The 19,480-nt window shown below is 40.3% G+C and overlaps 1 pseudogene; it reads left to right on the top strand.

The window, feature by feature from the left end:
- Positions 1-11,551: 11,551 nt before the first annotated feature.
- Positions 11,552-12,146, top strand: LOC133730682 (caffeoylshikimate esterase-like; annotated as a pseudogene).
- Positions 12,147-19,480: the final 7,334 nt, after the last annotated feature.

Here is a 19,480-nt window from a genome sequence, read left to right as displayed (position 1 = left end):
TGACAGGTTCTTGAATCCAGAAGTGCGTGCAAATGAGCCTAAACCACTATGTAGGAGTAGCTCATGCCAAAATGGATTCTGCCTCTCTTGTTCGCCCTCCCCCACTTGGCCATTTCAGTAAGGTTGCCCAAAGGATTTGAAAGAAAATTTGTGTCTAGACGACTATACTTGGGCCGCATGTCTAAACCTTGATTCACAATGTCTTATTAAAATTAAAAAAAAAAAATACAAAAATACAAAAATACAAAAAGAGTTTCAAATTTGTGCGTCGCGGAGGATGCAAAAAATTGTGTTCTTGCCTAATAGTGGCTGGAACTTGCTAATATACTTAAGAGGCCATTGGTATTGGTCTGGGCACATATACAAGAGGCATTTAATATGCCTAGTATGGTATTAGCAGTGGAGGAGGTCAAATCAATATTTTTGCCAATAATTGTGGTGAAAGCTGGGTTGCGAATTGTTGGCAGCGAAGTGGTTTTAATTACATGGCCTCGCAAAGGATGGTTCGCGAAGGAAGACTGGCGATTAATATATGTATGCTCACTATGTATAATTAAGAGGGAGAGAGGCTACTGTTCAAGTAATTTTAGTCAAGCCAATACAAGTGGCTTTGGAGCAACGACATTATAAGAGGAGTGTTGATTCAAGACCTTTTTAGTCAAGACGAGGACCTTTGACTTCGAGGTCTGGGGGGCAATGTTTGGACCCAAAATGAACATTTTGGCCTGACAAGGCATGTGTTGGAGAAATTGAGCCAATGTCAGTGGCTCAAGCTATATATTGTCGACAAGTTCGAAATATATATTTAGAGGCTAAATAAAGCCTACTATGGAAGCATGGAAACATGAAAAGTCAACTTTAGCACATTTTCCTACTTCGCCTAGGAGAAACCGAGCTAAACAAGGAAGGAGGGGCGGCAGACTGACCAAATGAACTTGAAATGAGCTGAAACTTTCCAGATCCATTCTAGACAGCCCAAGGATCATTTCTTATGAAGAGTGCAAGAGCTTTTTTTTGAGTGGAAGGCCTTCAAACAATCAGCCCAATTTTCTACAGAAGCAAAACTGGAAAACTGGACCTGTAAGAGGTCCAGCAGCATTTTCTTCCCAACAACATGGAATAAAAATCTGAAAATTTGTCAGGATGATCTACACTCATAGTGAAACATTTCATATGAAGAAGTTGAAGGCATATAATGAATTCTTGTTGGAGAAATAATTGAAGGAATAAAGGGGCAGAAACTGACCTAAAACCAGCTCAATATTCACATGTTCATGTTTCCTACCCACATGAAGAAAGCTAGATGCTTTTCTCTTTTTCCTTGGATATATTTTTCTTCTACAATCTCTTTAATAGATCATCACCACTTCCATGTTGCTGCACCTTCATGCTTTGCTTTCATTTCATCTCTTCTCTATCTTTTCCATATTTTACAAGTGAACTTAGATCTACTTTCATTATTTTTCTTCCACTCATCATTTCACTCTTCTTTTTCTTCCCTATATAAACACCTTCTCCTCTCATTCTAACAACACATTCACAACACAACAACAACATCTCTAAGATGATCTAAGTTCTCTCTAGAGCAAACCTCTCTAAGAGCAACTCCTCTCCCTCTCTTTCTCTTTCTCTTACCGGTGATCACACTCCTAGTCCTAGTCTTCTCAGAAGAGGACTTTCAGTGCCACCAAACCCTCTGTCAACGTGCTTCGGTCCTAGTCTCCTCGGGAGCCGACGGTAGTGCCGCGACCACAACGGTTACAGAACCAGCCAAGCAAGGGTAACGCCCTAGCAACCCAGCCAAGCTAAAGTCACGCTTTAGCAAGATCTCAACATTTCCCGGTGATTTCGCTCTGCTCAATCTGCAATATTGAGTATCGATTGTATTAACAAGAAGAAACTTCAGCAAAGTCCTCACCACGAGGCAGAAAGAATCCCCACGACGAGGTTGGTGCTCTCCTCGTCTACAATCGCTCGACAGAAGTCAGGTCAAGGGACACCCCCGACGACCGCACCCGAACGGTGCTAGCACGCCCGCGTAAGAAAAGAGATTGTTGACCAGCTGCAGCAAAATTGGAGCCAAACATGAACCACGTGAGGTTTACTCACCTCTAATCCAGATGCGTCTTCTTAACAGCTCAAACAACGATTTCACGAATCGTCCGCCAAATCAATCTGCCGATCACCTAATTCAAAAAGATCTTAACTTAGCCAACAACTCACAAACATACTTTACGACAATCCAACGGTCGGATCAAAATTAAATGATGATCCAACGGTCGGATCCTCACGGATCGCCTTTAGGATCATCCTCCGAAAACCATAACGAAGATCTGACGGTCGGATTTTCCTGTATCTTCCTTACTAACATCTCCGCTAATTTATACGAAAATCCAACGGTCGGATTCTCACGAATCGCCTTCCGAATCATCTTTTTACAATTTATACGAAGATCCAACGGTCGGATCTCCGCCCATGACCACACAAAGTCACTGGGACAGTCATACAATCAATGTATCTAAACTACAAGTCCATCGGACGGTCCGATCTTCACAGATCATGAATCGAAGGATCGAAATCGATCGAAACGTAAAATTCATAACTTAATCATACTATATCCAAAAATTGCGTATAATATATCGACAAGATCGTATTGAAATATAGAATCTAAAAATGTACATAAACCATATTTTTGACCCCCGGAGGTGGCCGGAAATGGCCGCCGGAGTTAGTGGCAGAGCCGCCGCCGACCACCGCCAATGGTGTAGGGGCCGGGCTGCTCTTCTTCCTCTCATCATGATTAACAACTTTCATAACTACCATGTAAGCTGAAAATGACCGGAAGTGGTTGAAATTACCTAAAACAGTCGAGGTGGCCGGAAAATTTCCAGAATCCGGCGAAAATTTGCAGAATCCGGCAAGGCTTGATTTCGACGTCAAAACTTCAATTTCAGGCTTCGATCCCTTCTGTATAGTTGTTAAGAAACTCAAGGCGAGCTCACTGGTTCAAGAATCACTCGAAACGAAGCTCTATAACGCGAGATATCCGAATCGATAGCTCCGGTTTTCGTTCTTGGCGGGGTTGACTTGCAGCTGCTGCGCCGCCGTGAAATTCTGCTTCTAGGAGCTTCAGGAGGTTGAGGCAAGCACGAGGATGAAGTTTGGCGAGGAGTGGTGACCGGTAGCTTGAGATATCAAGCTTGGAACCAAAATGAGCTCAAAACGGAACCGTGTCCTCCTCCGCCACTGCCGGCCGTGTTGCGGTGCAAGGCTGCCACTGGAAGCTGCGAAAGGATGAGGGGAAAGCGTGGGATGTGGTCTGGTGCCTTGAGGTGGCCTGAGGTGGAAGAGATGAGTTGATGAAGATTTGCTCTGTTTTTGGTTTTGTTTCGGCCGAGAGAGAGAGAGAGCCTTTGCTCTGTTCTGGTGTCGGTCGAGCGAGAGGGAGAGAGAGAGAGATAATGATGCTTTCGGACGAGAGAGAGAGATAAATGATGGCATGGTCTGCTGCTACGGGCTGCGCCACCGTGAAAGTCTGCTTCTAGGAGCTTCAGGAGGTTGAGGCAAGCACGAGGATGAAGTTTGGCGAGGAGTGGTGACCGGTAACTTGAGATATCAAGCTTGGAACCAAAATGAGCTCAAAACGGAACCGTGTCCTCCTCCGCCACTGCCGGCCGTGTTGCGGTGCAAGGCTGCCACTGGAAGCTGCGCAAGGACGAGGCAAAAGCGTGGGATGTGGTCTGGTGCCTTGAGGTGGCCTGAGGTGGAAGAGATGAGTTGATGAAGATTTGCTCTGTTTTTGGTTTTGTTTCGGCCGAGAGAGAGAGAGAGCCTTTGCTCTGTTCTGGTGTCGGTCGAGCGAGAGGGAGAGAGAGAGAGATAATGATGCTTTCGGACGAGAGAGAGAGATAAATGATGGCATGGTCTGCTGCAATCATGAGATCCTCCCCACGAGGATCGTATTATTCCTCCAACGAGGTCGTACTGCAATCATGAGATCCTCCCTACGAGGATCGTATTATTCCTCTAACGAGGTTATTACATTTGTGGGCATCAGTCATTGTAGAATTCAAAAGTTATTGCTTATCAACTTTATTGTTAGATCAGAAAGCTGCAGTAAGTTGATAAAGAATTGTTACCCTGAAAGTCTTTTTTTTTATTAATACTTTAATAGTAATGTCCTTCTAATTTTATTAGAGCTTTTCTTTGCTCTTGACTCTTGTGCTGTGAAAGTGTACTTCCTGTCCTCTAGTTCATTGTAGTGTTGTTTTTAGTGATAAAACTTCAACTTCTTGTCCCAAAAAAAAAAAAAAAAAACAAGAAGAAGAAGAAGAAGAAAACAAGACTGAAAGTGGTGTTCCTATAATGTTTTCAACATAAGTAACAGACGTATCTGCACACACTTCTCTTATTGAGTTGGTTGGTTGATGTTGTTAAGTGTGAACTATAGCTTCGTTTGAAAAGATGATGTGTAGGCTTGCAAACATCATTTCGTCATAAAGCTTTTCTAGTCCATGAATTCTCTAACACCATATTGCAGATGTAGTTGCAGCAGGTTTTGGGCTGAAACTCCCCATCCCCATTCTCCATTTATTTGTTGATTTGTAAGGTACATGGTAGTGTTGTATATGTTTACATTTGTCTGCCAGTCCATATGCAGGATGAGGCTGCGTGTGAGAGAAAATATTGATTTGATATACATTGTTTGTGTATTGCAATGTTCCTGTGGTTAATTTTGGCACTGTTAATGTTAAGAGAATTGTAGTCGAGAATGATGCAAACACGTAGATGCTTGTACAAGAACACCATTTGAAGGATCCAAAGGAAAAAAGAAGAAGCAATATTTACTGGAAAGGCTAAATATCTTGCACTGTTTTTTTTCTTCTCTATTTCTTTGGTTGTTCACATATATACATGTATTCTCTTTTTCTGCAGCTTTCAAGTCATGAGCTGCTTAGCCAAAAGAGGTCGCAGGAATGGAAACCAGGAGCAGTTTCAAATCAACCTCGGTAATCTCATGCCCTTTGACCCTTATCACCAATTCCCATCCACCGTACTACATCCTCCAGGAAAGACTTGCTGCCTAATACTTGTTTCTGATTACAATTGGCATTCTGTTAATTGTCATGATTAAACACCAACTAAATTTCAAAATCCTCCAAAGAATAAAGAGTTCTAGGAAGTTCTGGCCCGAGTGTTGTTCCCCAACAAAGAGAAAGAAGAGCATAGAAGTAATGGCACCCCAAGTGAGGTTGCAAGATGTTGATGATAAATTGCAGAAGCTTCTGGATACTAACATGGATGAAGCTCCGGCCAGAAGGAGAGCTCGTGAAGCTTTTAAGGACATTCAGCTTGATATTGATAAAATATTATTCAAGACAACAACTGATGGACTGAAAATAAAATTCATATGAAGCTCCCGGGGATTGGAGATCTTCTCCAAGAGTTGGCTTCCAGAGACATCTCAGCCCAAAGCAATACTGTGTTACTGTCATGGTTACGGAGATACTTGCACATTTTTCTTTGAAGGAATTGTAAGGAAGTTGGCATCATATGGCTAGGGAGTTTTTGCAATGGACTACTGTTGAAATTAAATGATGGATCTCTCTTGTATTGATTTCACGGAATGAGTACAAGATATAGACTAAATAAAGAACAACCAGACAAGGGAAATCATAAAACAAGGAGAAAGCCACAAAACAGGGAAAGCCATAAAACAAGGAAAAGTAATAAGACAAGGAACTATAATTCAACAGCATTTAATACTCCCCCTCAAGCTAGATCAAGAGAGTTCCTTGAGCCAAGCTTGGAAAGTAGACGTTCAAACTGAGCGGAAGCGAGAATCTTGGTAAAAATGTCTGCCAGTTGATCACATGATCGTGTGTATATTGTTTCAATAAGTTTAGACTGAACCTGATCTCGAACAAAGTGACAATCAACTTCGATATGTTTGGTGTGTTTGGCTCCAATTTTGTTGCAGTTGGTCAACAGTCTCTTTTCTGCGCGGGCGTGCCAGCACCGTTCGGGTGCGGTCGTCGGGGGTGTCCCTTGACCTGACTTCTTTCAAGCAATTGTGGACGAGGAGAGCACCAACCTCGTCGTGGGATTCTTTGTGCCTCGTGGTGAGGGCTTTTGCTAATCTTCTTGCGTCACCAAATCGATACTCGATGTTGTAGATCGAGCAGAGCGAGAACCACCGGGAAGTAGAGAGAACTTGCTAAAGCGTGACTTTAGCTTGGCTGGGTTGCTAGGGCGTTACCCTTGCTTGGCTGGTTCTGTAACCGTTGTGGTCGCGGCACTACCGTCGGCTCCCGAGGAGACTAGGACCGAAGCACGTTGACAGAGGGTTTGGTGGCACTGAAAGTCGGCTTCTGAGAAGACTAGGACTAGGAGTATGATCACCGGTAAGAGAAAGAGAAGGAGAGGAGTTGCTCTTAGAGAGGTTTGCTCTAGAGAGAACTTAGATCATCTTAGAGATGTTGTTGTTGAATGTGAATGTGTCTTTTTAGAATGAGAGGAGAAGGTGTTTATATAGGGAAGAAAAAGAAGAGTGAAATGATGAGTGGAAGAAAAATAATGAAAGTAGATCTAAGTTCACTTGTAAAATATGGAAAAGATAGAGAAAAGATGAAATGAAAGCAAAGCATGAAGGTGCAGCAACATGGAAGTGGTGATGATCTATTAAAGAGATTGTAGAAGAAAAATATATCCAAGGAAAAAGAGAAAAACATCTAGCTTTCTTCATGTGGGTAGGAAACATGAACATGTGAATATTGAGCTGGTTTTAGGTCAGTTTCTGCCCCTTTATTCCTTCAATTATTTCTCCAACAAGACTTCATTATATGCCTTCGACTTATTCATATGAAATTTTCCACTATGAGTGTAGATCATCCTGACAAATTTTCAGATTTTTATTCCATGTGGTTGGGCCGAAAATGCTGCTGGACCTCTTACAGGTCCAGTTTTCCAGTTTTGCTTCTGTAGAAAATTGGGCTGATTGTTTGAAGGCCTTCCACTCAAAAAAAGCTCTTGCATTCTTCATAAGAAATGATCCTTGGGCTGTCTAGAATGGATCTGGAAAGTTTCAGCACATTTCGATTTCATTTGTTTAGTCTGCCACCCCTCCTTCCTTGTCTAGCTCGGTTTTTCCTAGCCGAAGTAGGAAAATATGCTAAAGTTGACTTGTCATACTTCCATAGTAGGCTTTATTTAGCCTCTAAATATATATTTCGAGCTTGTCGACAATATATAGCTTGAGCCACTGATATTGGCTCAATTTCTCCAAGACGTGCCTTGTCAGGCCAAAATGTTCATTTTGGGTCCAAACATGGTGCGTTCATGAAAGACTGGATTGGCTGCGATATGCATGGCAGCCTGGTTGTCACAATGTAGAGATATGGGTGTAGTGCACACAATGCCTAAGTCACCCAACAATGTCTTTAACCATATGAGTTCACAAGCTGTGGATGCCATTGCGCGATACTCAGCTTCGGCACTAGAACGAGCAACCACAGTTTGTTTCTTTCTTTTCCAAGTAACTAGGTTGCCTCCAATGAAAGTACAGTACCCAGTTGTCGACTTTCGATCAATGGCATTTCCTGCCCAGTCAGAGTCAGAGTACCCCACAAGGTTGAATTGACCATTATTCTTCATAACAATTCCTCGATCAACTGTGCCCTTTACGTAGCGAAGAATTCTTTTGACAATCTGTAGATGATGAGTGGTAGAGGAGTGCATGAATTGACTGACCAAACTCACAGCATAAGTGAGGTCTGGTCTTGTAATGGTGAGATAGATGAGCTTACCCACAAGGCGTTGATAAACACAAATATCTGAGAGAGGTTCTCCTTTAACATCTGTTTTAAGTCTGCTACTAAGTGGAGTGCGTGCAGGCTTACTATCCTTCATTCCTGCCTCGTCAAGAAGATCAACAATATATTTGCGTTGATTTAAGAACATACCATTTGAGGAGTGATCCATTTCAATTCCAAGAAAGTACTTCAATGGACCAAGATCTTTGATAGCAAAGGTATTGTGTAAGGCTGACTTGAGAGAATTAATCTCATCCATATTGTCTCCAGTGATGATTAAGTCATCCACATACACTAGAACCACCAACTTGCCAGCCTTGCCATTTCGAATAAACAGGGAGGAGTCTGCATGACTTCGCTTGAAGCTTGAGGCAAGAAGAACCGAACTCAGTTTGGAATACCAAGCACGTGGGGATTGTTTCAAACCATACAAGGCCTTGTGAAGTTTGCACACCATTCCAGCTTCACTTTCACGTGGATGTCCAGGAGGTAATCTCATATACACATCTTCTTCTAGATCCCCATGCAAAAAGGCATTCTTGACATCCATTTGGTATAGAGACCATCCACAATTCACAGCAACAGATAACAAAACTCGAACTGTGTTCATTTTAGCAACTGGAGCAAAGGTCTCCTTATAATCAACACCAAAGGTTTGAGTGAAGCCACGAGCAACTAACCTTGCCTTATGTCGCTCAATTGAACCATCGGAGTTGAACATGATTTTGTAAATCCATCTTGCCCCTACAATTTCTGTCCTTTGAGAAGCTTAACTATACTCCAGGTTCTATTGTCATCAAGGGCCTTGAGTTCATCATGCATAGCTTTCTTCCAAACTGGTGATTGATTTGCTTCTTCAAAGCTCCTTGGTTCGGTTTCTTTAGAAATCTTGATGAGGAAGGCTCTGTGTGAAGATGAGCTATTGGTGGAGTGAGCAACTTGTGCAAGAGGATAACGTGGTGTGTAAGTCTCATATTCCTGAAGTCTTGCTGGTAGATGTCTCTCCCTTGGTGGGTTTCTTCGAGGTTGAGGCGTGTTTGATACCACTTCTGGTGGATGATCTTGAGTGTTGGAGTCTGCCTGTACCTCTTCAGTGTCCACAATTTGTTGAACTGGTTGTTGTGAACTAGGGGTGTCTGCTGCAGCCTCAACAGGATTTGGTATGGGAAATAACTCACAAATATTCTCCCCCTGAGGTTCATTATCAGATAACTGAAAGAAAGAGTCAGACTCATCAAAACGAACATCCCTTGAAACAAATAATTTTCTAGTCTTTGAATTGTAACACTTGTAGCCTTTTTGAGTAGATGAGTACCCTAGGAACACACATTTGACAGCTCGGGGGTCAAACTTATCTCGCTGATTTGACTGGACATGTACAAAACACGTACAACCAAATACTCGAAGGTGTGTTATGTCAACCTTTCGACCTTTTAAAACTTCAAATGGGGATTTGAAATTTAACACACTGCTTGGTAATCTGTTTATAATGTAAGCTGCCATTTGGATTCCTTGAGACCAGAATTTTTTTGGAACATTTGTTTGAAGCATTAAGGCCCTAGCCTTCTCAAGTAAATCTCTATTTTTGCGCTCTGCAATGCCATTTTGTTGTGATGTTCCCACACAACTGGTGTGATGGATAATCCCTTGAGCACTGAGATAGTCAGTCATGATTCTGGATGTGTATTCAGTGCCATTATCTGACCTTAGAATGCCAATTTTAGATGAAAAATGATTTGTGACAAGGTTATGAAAATCTTGGAAACATTTGAACACTTCATTCTTAAATTTCAAAAGATACACAAAAGTGGTTCGAGTGAAATCATCAATAAATGTGACATAAAACCTATAGCCATCAAACGATTCTAGGGATGCTGGTCCCCATACATCAGAATGTACAATCTCAAAAGGCTGAGTTGCTCTAGATTGAGAGATATGAAAAGGCAATCTAGTAAACTTTGACATGTGACAAGTCTCACATTCATGAGAGACTTTACAAAAGCTAGGGAACAACATTGACAAAACATAAAATGAAGGATGAGCTAGGCGTTTATGCCACAGTTGTTGTTGTGTTGCAGATTTGGACTCTGTTAGAAAACACTTTGAAAAACATGATGAAGTTGATATGTAGTACAAGCCATTTAGAAAGAACCCTTCACCAATCTTCTTCTTGGACACTCGATCCTGAAACACAACATTATCAGGAGAGAAAATAGCTAGACAATCCAACAAATTTGTTAGCCTTCCTACAGACAGGAGTTGGAATGGAAATAAGGGTACAAATAACGCAAATGACTCAACGCTATCTGAAAAAAGCTTTAATTTTCCTTTTCCTAAGATGGGAACATCGTTGCCATTTGCAATTGAGACATGTGAAGGTTTGGACAGGGTTTCAAAATCATGCAATATGGAAGAATTGTTTGTCATGTGATCTGAGGCACCTGAATCCACTATCCAAAAATCATGATTCTTACTGACATCTAAAGCAGTAGAAATGGCGCAAATAATACCTGGGATATCCTCTGAAGAAGCCATATTTGATTTTGCTAGAAAACCTGCAAATTTTCCAAGCATAGAAGTTGTGCTTCCATTTTCATTGCTCTCTAAACTACCTTGCTTCTTTTGAAGATATGTAGCAAACTCATTTATGAGAGTTATTGGATTGGATGTGAAGTTCATCATCTCTTCAGAAGTGTTGCCGAAGTTTGCCTTTGGATTAGAGATGTAAGAGCTTCTCTGAATGGTGCCTCTTTGATTCTTGTGGTCCTCATTGAACTTAGGTTTCAGTTCGGGATGCAATATCCAACATCTATCTCTTGTGTGGCCTATACCAGTACGTCCAATGCGTTCGCAATGAGTGCATTTTAGGTCTGGCCTCTTGCCTTTGTATGTTCTGTCGCTTGTGACACTTTTGTTTGCAGCAAATGCTCTAACTTCTGACCCTCCAGCTCTGTTGTCCATATTCATCACCTTTTTGCGCACTTCTTCACGTTGAATGGAGTTGCATACTGTTGTGAACGAAGGAAACTCAGGGCTCATCAAAAGATGGCTTCTTAGATCTTCATATTCAGATCCCAGACTTGCAAGCAGTTAGAACACTTTATCTTCTTCAGCTCTTTTCAATAATATGGTGGTATCAGTGGTGTGAGGTCTATACATATCAAGTTCATTCCACTTGGCTTTTAAGTTGCCAAGATGTTGAACAAATGAGAGATTACCTTGTTGAATCCCTGCAAGATCCTTTTTGAGTTGGAACACTCTTGCTGCATTGTCTAGGTTGCCATACATGTCTTTGACAGCATCCCAGAGATGTCGAGATGACTCCGAATAGCTGAAGATTTCAGCAAGCTTTGGCTCCATTGAATTAATAAGCCATGACATAACAAGTTGGTCTTTGGATAACCAACTTTCATATTCAAATGATGAGGCATCTGGGATGTTGTTTTTGTCATTGACGAAGCTGAGCTTTGATCTTCCACCAAGGGCTAGAGTGACGGCTCTTGACCAAGCAAGGTAGTTGAACTCATTTAGAAGCACTGAGCATAGACGTTGATTTGGATTCTCATCTGAGCTTTCTGTCTTTGCAACGAGAGAACCTTCTCCTTCTATCATTTTAATGAGAATGATAGAGGAACACGAGAGCCTTGAAAGAAGAATACAAAAGCAGGTCCTATGAGGATTTCTGCTCTGATACCATGTTGAAATTAAATGATGGATCTCTCTTGTATTGATTTCACGGAATGAGTACAAGATATAGACTAAATAAAGAACAACCAGACAAGGGAAATCATAAAACAAGGAGAAAGCCACAAAACAGGGAAAGCCATAAAACAAGGAAAAGTAATAAGACAAGGAACTATAATTCAACAGCATTTAATAACTACCCTGGATTTGGTCTTTCGGAAGGTCTTCATTGCTATATTCCTAGCTTTGAAAGGCTCGTGGATGATGTTATTGAGCAATTCTCTAAAGTCAAAGAGCAACCTGAGTTCAGTACTCTCCCAAGCTTTCTCTTCGGGCAGTCCATGCGTGCAGCTGTAGCTCTTAAGATTCACCTAAAACAACCTAGTGAGCACCATCCTAATTGCACCTATGTGCAGAATTGCAGATGACATTTCCTCGCCATGGCTACTAGCACAAGTCCTAATTGGTGTTGCTAAATTCCTTCCAAAGCAGAAGTTGGTTCCACAAAAGAATCTGGCTGAGGCAGCCTTTAAAGACTTGAAGAAATGGGAAATGACGGCCTATACTGTTATTGCTTACAAGGATAAGCCACGCCTGCAGACTGCTGTAGAAATGCTCCGGACAACTCAAGAGATAGAAAAAGAGCATTGATTGTGTATCTATCTTGTCGTGAAGAAATTTTGTACTGAATAGCTGGATATTGTGTTAGCACTTCAGACCCACAATTGGCAATCTAATAAGTTATATGTTGCTTTTGATTCTTTTTTCTGCGATCTTATCTGTTAAAGAGCCATTCGAAGTGCTTGATTTTTATTTGACCAAAAGAATTTGCTTGATTTTGAATAGCATAACGTATAAAAATGTGCTTGAAGTGTCATATGTGCTTGATCTTTATTGTGATCAGCAGCTTTGTTATGATACACTCATAATACACTTACCAAAGTTGTTTTTAGTAAGGTTTTCCATAATTCGCTAGACAAGTAGGACATTCCAAATTTGTATACTCTTAACTTAATGGAAAAATTAAGTAATTTGAATTCTTCAAACAATAGTATTCCTCTTTATTACTCTACGAACATTCAAAACTTTCATATGGTGTGGATTTTCAAAGTTGTACTTTCGGAATTATCATAGACCATCGCAAACCCAGTCAACCTAATAATCAGCCTAAGCCAATCTCCACAACAAAAAATAGTTGATCCTCCTATTCTTTCACCCACTAGATACTAAGAACTCTGAGGAAAGTATAGAACCACCTCACCGAACCCATCCTTTCTCCGAATCGTAGATAAGACTGAAAAACAAGGTCCACAACACATGACCGGGGCTGCGCCCCCTTTTATGGCAAGGGATGCAATAAAAACCTCTTCTGCTAAAATGAGTAACACGACAGATATATAGCTAAGCTGATAGAGAAAGATCTGGCCATTTAAATCTAAATGAGCTGGAGATGACGAGATCGATTAAATTGCCTGTCTTTCATGCCTCGAAAGAATGAAAATTCTAGTTTTGATGCATGGAATAGATACTCTATTTATGTGATGGGTTTTCTTTTTACTGGTTCAAGGTTTCATTTCCTGGGTACTGCAGATTTCAAAATTATCTGGGCTGCATTTGATGTGGGAAACCCCAAATGAGTAGTTTTGGGCAACAAAAGACCCTCCACTGCTGTGTATGTTTCCCCTTTCTGAAGATAATTCTTTTGTAATCAGACCTTGTATATTCATTTAAAGAAGTGTGCTTGGTCTCAAATTCCATAGAGGTTTGTCACTTGTCTTTGATAGTTCGATTCATGGTGATCTAATCTAGGGCTGCACACGGATTGGGTTGGATCGGTTTTGACTCAAGACCGTCTCTATGCCAAAATGAGCGGTTTAGGCATTTTGGAAAACCAGTCATAAAAAAAAAAAAAAAAAAAAAAAAAAAAACTCAATCCGACCCAATCCAATCCAATTAAAGATGGTTTGGTTTGGTCTGTTAGGCGGTTTTCACCTATATAATATTAACATGCTATTTATGAAAAAATTCATAGTAAAAATTCAATCTCAAGAATTGAAATTATGTTAAATTATCTAAATTTAAAATTCAATAATTAAAATCCAAAACATATAGTCCAAAACTAAAACCTAAATTAGATTCAAAGTGATTCACTTATTTAACGACTTAGCCATCAATACTAGCTTATAGGGGTGGCGAAACGAAACCGAAAACCGAAAAAAAACCGCACCGAAAACCGAACCATAGCCGAAAAAAACCGAACCGAAACAAAAAAACCGAGCCGAACCGATTATGTTCGGTTCGGTTTTCGGTTTCGGCTAGGTGAAAACCGAACCGAACCTAAACCGAACCGAAATATTGTGAAATTTTATGACCACGGTTTACCAATCCGATCGGGTTCGAAACTATTGTGAAATTTGCTAAATTTTTAACCACATGCATAATTTATTGTAATAATCGCATCCAACGGTCGGTTTTTTTATTTTCTTTGAATTTATAGAGGTTTCTCTTTGGAGTGTATGATATATAAATATAGGTTTATAAGAGTAACTAAGTTTGACCTAGTTGATCGAATTCGAAACGAGAACCAAATTGGCCGGATTTTTTACAACCACCATAAAACATTACAATCTCTCCATCGAGTGGTTGGTTTCTCCAAATTCATTTTTCTCTTCATGGTTGCTTTAGAATGAACCTCAATAATTTAAATACAATATATAAGTCATACTACTTTAGGAGACAAATTGGTATAGGCCAATGTATTGGTAATTAAAATTGAAATTTTTATCTTATGTCAACGCACATCCATCAATGAAATATTTACAAACATGATGTAAAAAAATAAGTACGTTTCGCGGTCGTCACTTCATTGGTCAACCAAGAAAACATACAAGTGACTACGGTTGACCAATCCGATCGGGTTCGAAACTATTGTGAAATTTGCTAAATTTTTAACCACATGCATAATTTATTGTAATAATCGCATCCAACGGTCGGTTTTTTTATTTTCTTTGAATTTATAGAGGTTTCTCTTTGGAGTGTATGATATATAAATATAGGTTTATAAGAGTAACTAAGTTTGACCTAGTTGATCGAATTCGAAACAAGAACCAAAGCCAACCATTTCATATAATGAAGCTTTGAAATTTGATTATGAACTACGAAGCAAGATTATTGTCTTGCCAAAAAACAAAAAAAAATTGTTTTATTGAAAAAAAAAAACTGTTTTATTGAAAGAAAAAAAAATCGAAAAAATACACAAACCGAACCGAACCGAACCGATCGGAACCGAACCCACCCCTACTAGCTTAATATGATAGTATTAAAGGTCAAAGAATGAGAGATTGAGAGATCAGAGATGTGATATGAAAGGATCAAAAAAAATTATAGCGATTATGTACTAAGGTTTTAGGCCTTTGAGCCTTGAATTCAATATGATAGTATATCATTTGAGAATAAAGTTATAACTGGAGATTTAGAACTTACTTAGAACAAACCGGACAAATGAATATATATTTATTATGTGTGTGTGTGTGTGTGTATATATAACTTTTTCTCTTATGTTTCAAACATACCGGTCGGTTCATGTTCCGCGGTTTAAGTACAAGAGAAACCAAACCAATCCAGTTCATAAATGGTTTGGTTCGGTATTGAACCAATTTTCAATTTTTAAAGTTAAAAAACCTTAACCAAGCCATATTTATCGGTCGGTTTTGGCTGGTTTGGCCGGTTTGTACCATGTTTTGCACACCCCTAATCTAATCTGTTTCTTTTCGTCTTGTTGCCTCAATAATTCATTTTGCGGTATGGAATGTCAACTTATCAAAAAGAGAGATGAAACTGGCAGGTAACCATTTCTATTTTGAATAGAATGAAATTATACTAGGGTAATTGTTAGGGATAATGATCATTCACCAATTTATACCCAAATACACTTCATACACTCCACCAACTTTTTTATCCCCATTCACACAAAAGTTTTTCCTTTTTCTCCCAACTATTCTTTTCACTTAATGTTTATATCATTAGTACCATTCCTTCCTTCCTCTCTCTCTGATCTTTGCATGTTTACTATTAAGATGAACAATTTTTTCCTTTTGATGAAACGTGGTGGGCCCAATCTTGAATTCAATTGTTTAGACTATAATTGCAGTTAAAATTCATCCTCTATTCGAAGGAAAACATTTAGTTTTCACTATTCATAATTTCGATTATCGACATATTAGAATTGATTGCTATTTGCAAAAATACAAGTAAAGAATTAGCTGAAGAAAAACAAAAGCTGAGAAAGTTAAAAGATTACAAGTCAAGGCTTAAAAAAGAAACTCCCGATTATTGGGATATATATTATCTTCATAGTCCAAAAAAGAATTTACAAAGTTGAAAAATCAATCGGAGATCTCGAATATATTCTCCGAGAGGAACAAAAGCCTCTTGATTATTTGAGCATCGGTTAGGTCCGCACATCACTGGTATCAGAGCTTGTAAAAAAGGGAAATTTTTAAGAACAGTACATGAACTTAGGGCCACTCCGAATTAAGGTACCCAACTTTTATATAACTCAACATAAGTACATGGGCTTTGAAACCCGACCCACCTTCCATACAAGCCGTTATCTCCCCCGTTACGGAGGGTGCCACCTGTCATATTTACAAGGGCAATTTTGTCCATCCTGGTTTTCCCGCCATTCTTATATATAGACATGGCCAGGTCAGATGATTTCCCTCCAATAACAGATTGTCCCTCCAAAATCTGAACCGACACATTTCATTTGTGATAAAAGAAAGCCAAAAAAAAAAACAGTTTCATTCATGAAAAAAAAAAAAAAAAAGAACATTGTCATTTCCTGTATAACCAGTCTAGGTTCCTATTGTGAGCAAAACCTGGGTTTTTGGGATGACAAGGAAAAGAAAAGAACCATCCATATACATATTCTGCACCATAATATCAAAACCATTGTTGTAGAAACACAAAGATTGATAAAGCAGAAACCCAGAATTCATTACATACTAACTAATGACAATGATATTGTTCAAAAAAAACAAAAAACCATCTGTTACACAAAAGCTTCTAAAAAGCATGGCATTTTCACAGTTCGAACAACAACAAAAAGTGGAGCAGACTAATGAAAATGCCACCATAACAGCTGGTTGGCTTGCCACAGTCACAGCAGTAGGTTTCCTATCAATTGCAATTTAGTAGACAGCCTTTCAGGGTTTCCACAACCGCCTTTGAGCTTGACTCTTTGGCTGCTGAACAATTGTTTTGCTTCTTTTTGCCAGTCGGGTTGATTTCCTTGGCCTGATCCTCCTTGCTGGCATCTTGTATCTTTTGGGTTTAGTGGCAGCTCCAGATGATTGGCCTGTGACATTGCAGTAGTCTAGGAATGCCAAAAAAACCACATTCATCAGTAGTGTAACTAGTAAATCATTGACAGTAATAGCGTTAAACCCAGTATTCGAAGATATAATTACCTGAGAAAGCACTGAGCCATCTTGACGTTCAGATTGAACATTGACTGAGAAATTGACATTCAGGTTGACATTAAAATTGACATCCTCAGTCTGAGTGTGTTGTTGGTGTGCATTTTGAAAGACTGACTCTTGGGTTGGGACTTGTGCTTCATTCTGAGGTAACTCTTGAGAAGAGTTCTGGTTAGGAACAGGGGGGGTCAACATTTGGTTCTTGGACAGCAGGTTCATTTGCACCCTGCAAAACAATGTTGAACATCATTCATGCCATTTCCAACTCCATCAATAAAAACACCACAATTAACTTGGCAAACAAACCAAAAATGAAACATAAACAAAGTGGAAATAAACCTGGTTCCTCCTTGCACAACTTCTCATATTATGGCCCTTCTTGCCACATAGTCCACATGAGACTTGAGAATAAAAGCTCCTGGGCAGTTTTTCAGTTCCAGCTGGGGGAGGCTCTTCACCTACATGGTAATTCATTGACAATAATCAGTACTGGGCAAGTCAAAACACATACAACACTTGTGAGGTATCATTCATGGGAACTGTACCTGGTTCTTTGGTCCTCTTTGTTTTGGGCCTTACTGGTAGCCTCCTGTATAGTGGAGGTGCAATGGGCCTCTCAATATGCTCCCACTCAGCAACTCTAGCAATTGGGTGAAGCATAACCTCATAAGCCTCCATAAACTTCTTCTGGGTGTACCAATCATTGACAAAATCATCCACATTCCAACCCTTTGAGTAGATTGCAGCAATTGCATGTCCACAAGGGATTCCACATAGATCCCACCTTCTGCAGGTGCATTTCTTCGTATCCAATTGTACAGTATGTTGAGCAATCACTCCAGATTGACATCCCACTCCTCTGCCCTGTAGTTCAAACCTCCATTGACTAGACTCTAAAGCTCTGTACTCATTGGCCCATGCAGCATTTTTCTTTAACAGTTTTTCTATTCTTGGTCCCACCTTGCACCTCCAATTACCAGCAGAGTTCCTTCTATTGGCAAGTCTAATCATAGTTGAAACCCTGATTTCCTCCAAGCATGGTATGATTGGCTTCTTTCTTGCTTCTAGTATACTCTTGTTGAAAGATTCACTGTGATTATTCAGCAGAATATCACACTTGAACATTTCAGCAAAATGAGACCTAGACCAATGCACAGCAGGTCGATCATTGCACCACTTCCAAGCATTAAAAGAGGCCTTCGCCATGTCATCCATTGCCTTTGTGTACTGAGCCATTGTTGTTGCTCTTGCCACTGCCCACAATCTTTGCTTCAATTCCAATCCACTATGTCCATCTGTCTTGAAATTATTGTGTAAATGTCTTACACAATGCCTATGATCTGAGTCAGGACAGAGCTCCTTAATTGCTTGTTCAAGGCCTTTTTGTTTGTCCGAGATGAAGCAGTAGTGCACAGAGTGATGAATCTCTAAGTCCTCCTTCAGAAAGGTCAAAAACCATGTCCAGGAATCCCTACTTTCCTGCTCTACTATGGCCCAGGCAATGGGATACATTCCATTATTGCCATCTATACCAACTGCAGAAAGCAATTGGCCCTTGTGTACTCCTTTCAAGTGACACCCATCCAGCCCTATGATGGGTCTACATCCTGCTCTCCAACCTTCTCTCAATGCAGCAAAACATATATAGATCCTCTTAAACCTTGTAACTCCCCCATCCAGCTCTGTTTGAATCCATACTGAACTCCCTGGATTCCTTTTCTTCAATTCATTTGCATAGGATTCTAGCAAGTTGTACTGTTCCTCAATGGTTCCCTGAGCCATCCTCAGTGCTCTAGCCTTAGCCCTATAGCATAACTGGTACCCTATCTCCATTCCAAAGTCTCTGTTGACAGCGCTTTGTATCCCTTCCCTAGACCACTTCCCATCTGCCATGAAAGTGTCCTTGTACTCTTCTGCCAAGAAAGGAGCATGGCAATGATATACCCTCTTCGCGACAGAGGAACAAGTGTGATTGGGTCTGTAGGTCTTAATCTGCAGGGTTGGGTTATTATCATCGGGACTGCTAGCATATAACCAGAACGGACAATTTGGACTCGTAAAGCATCTGACCAACACCTTGTGCTTGGTGTTTCTTGGGAACCTGAGCTCCTTCTTGGTCAAAACAGCATGCTTCCTCACTGCATGCTTAAACATTTCAGAGTTCTGAAAGACCATACCAAGCTGAAACTTTGGATTCTTCATATCCGTTTTCACATTGAATTCCTTCCAACCTGACCACCTCTTCTTTCCCCTAACCCTGAAAGGCCCACCATCTGATCCATCACTGTCTGATTCATGGCCACTATGGAATCCATCTGACTCCTCACATTCATCTGATATATGCCCTTCAAACCCCATTTCCTCAAACTCTGGGACCTGCTGTGTGTCACCATCCACATTCTGCTCGAACAATACCTCATCATCCTGTTCTTCCAACTCATAGTCATAATCAACCATCCCATCATAGTTGGGATCATCGGAGTCGGAGGAGTCTTCATCAGAACT

This window comes from Rosa rugosa, chromosome 2 (assembly GCF_958449725.1).
Source record: "Rosa rugosa chromosome 2, drRosRugo1.1, whole genome shotgun sequence".
NCBI classification, from domain to species: Eukaryota; Viridiplantae; Streptophyta; class Magnoliopsida; order Rosales; family Rosaceae; genus Rosa; species Rosa rugosa.
This window is presented reverse-complemented; position numbering and strand designations above follow the sequence as displayed.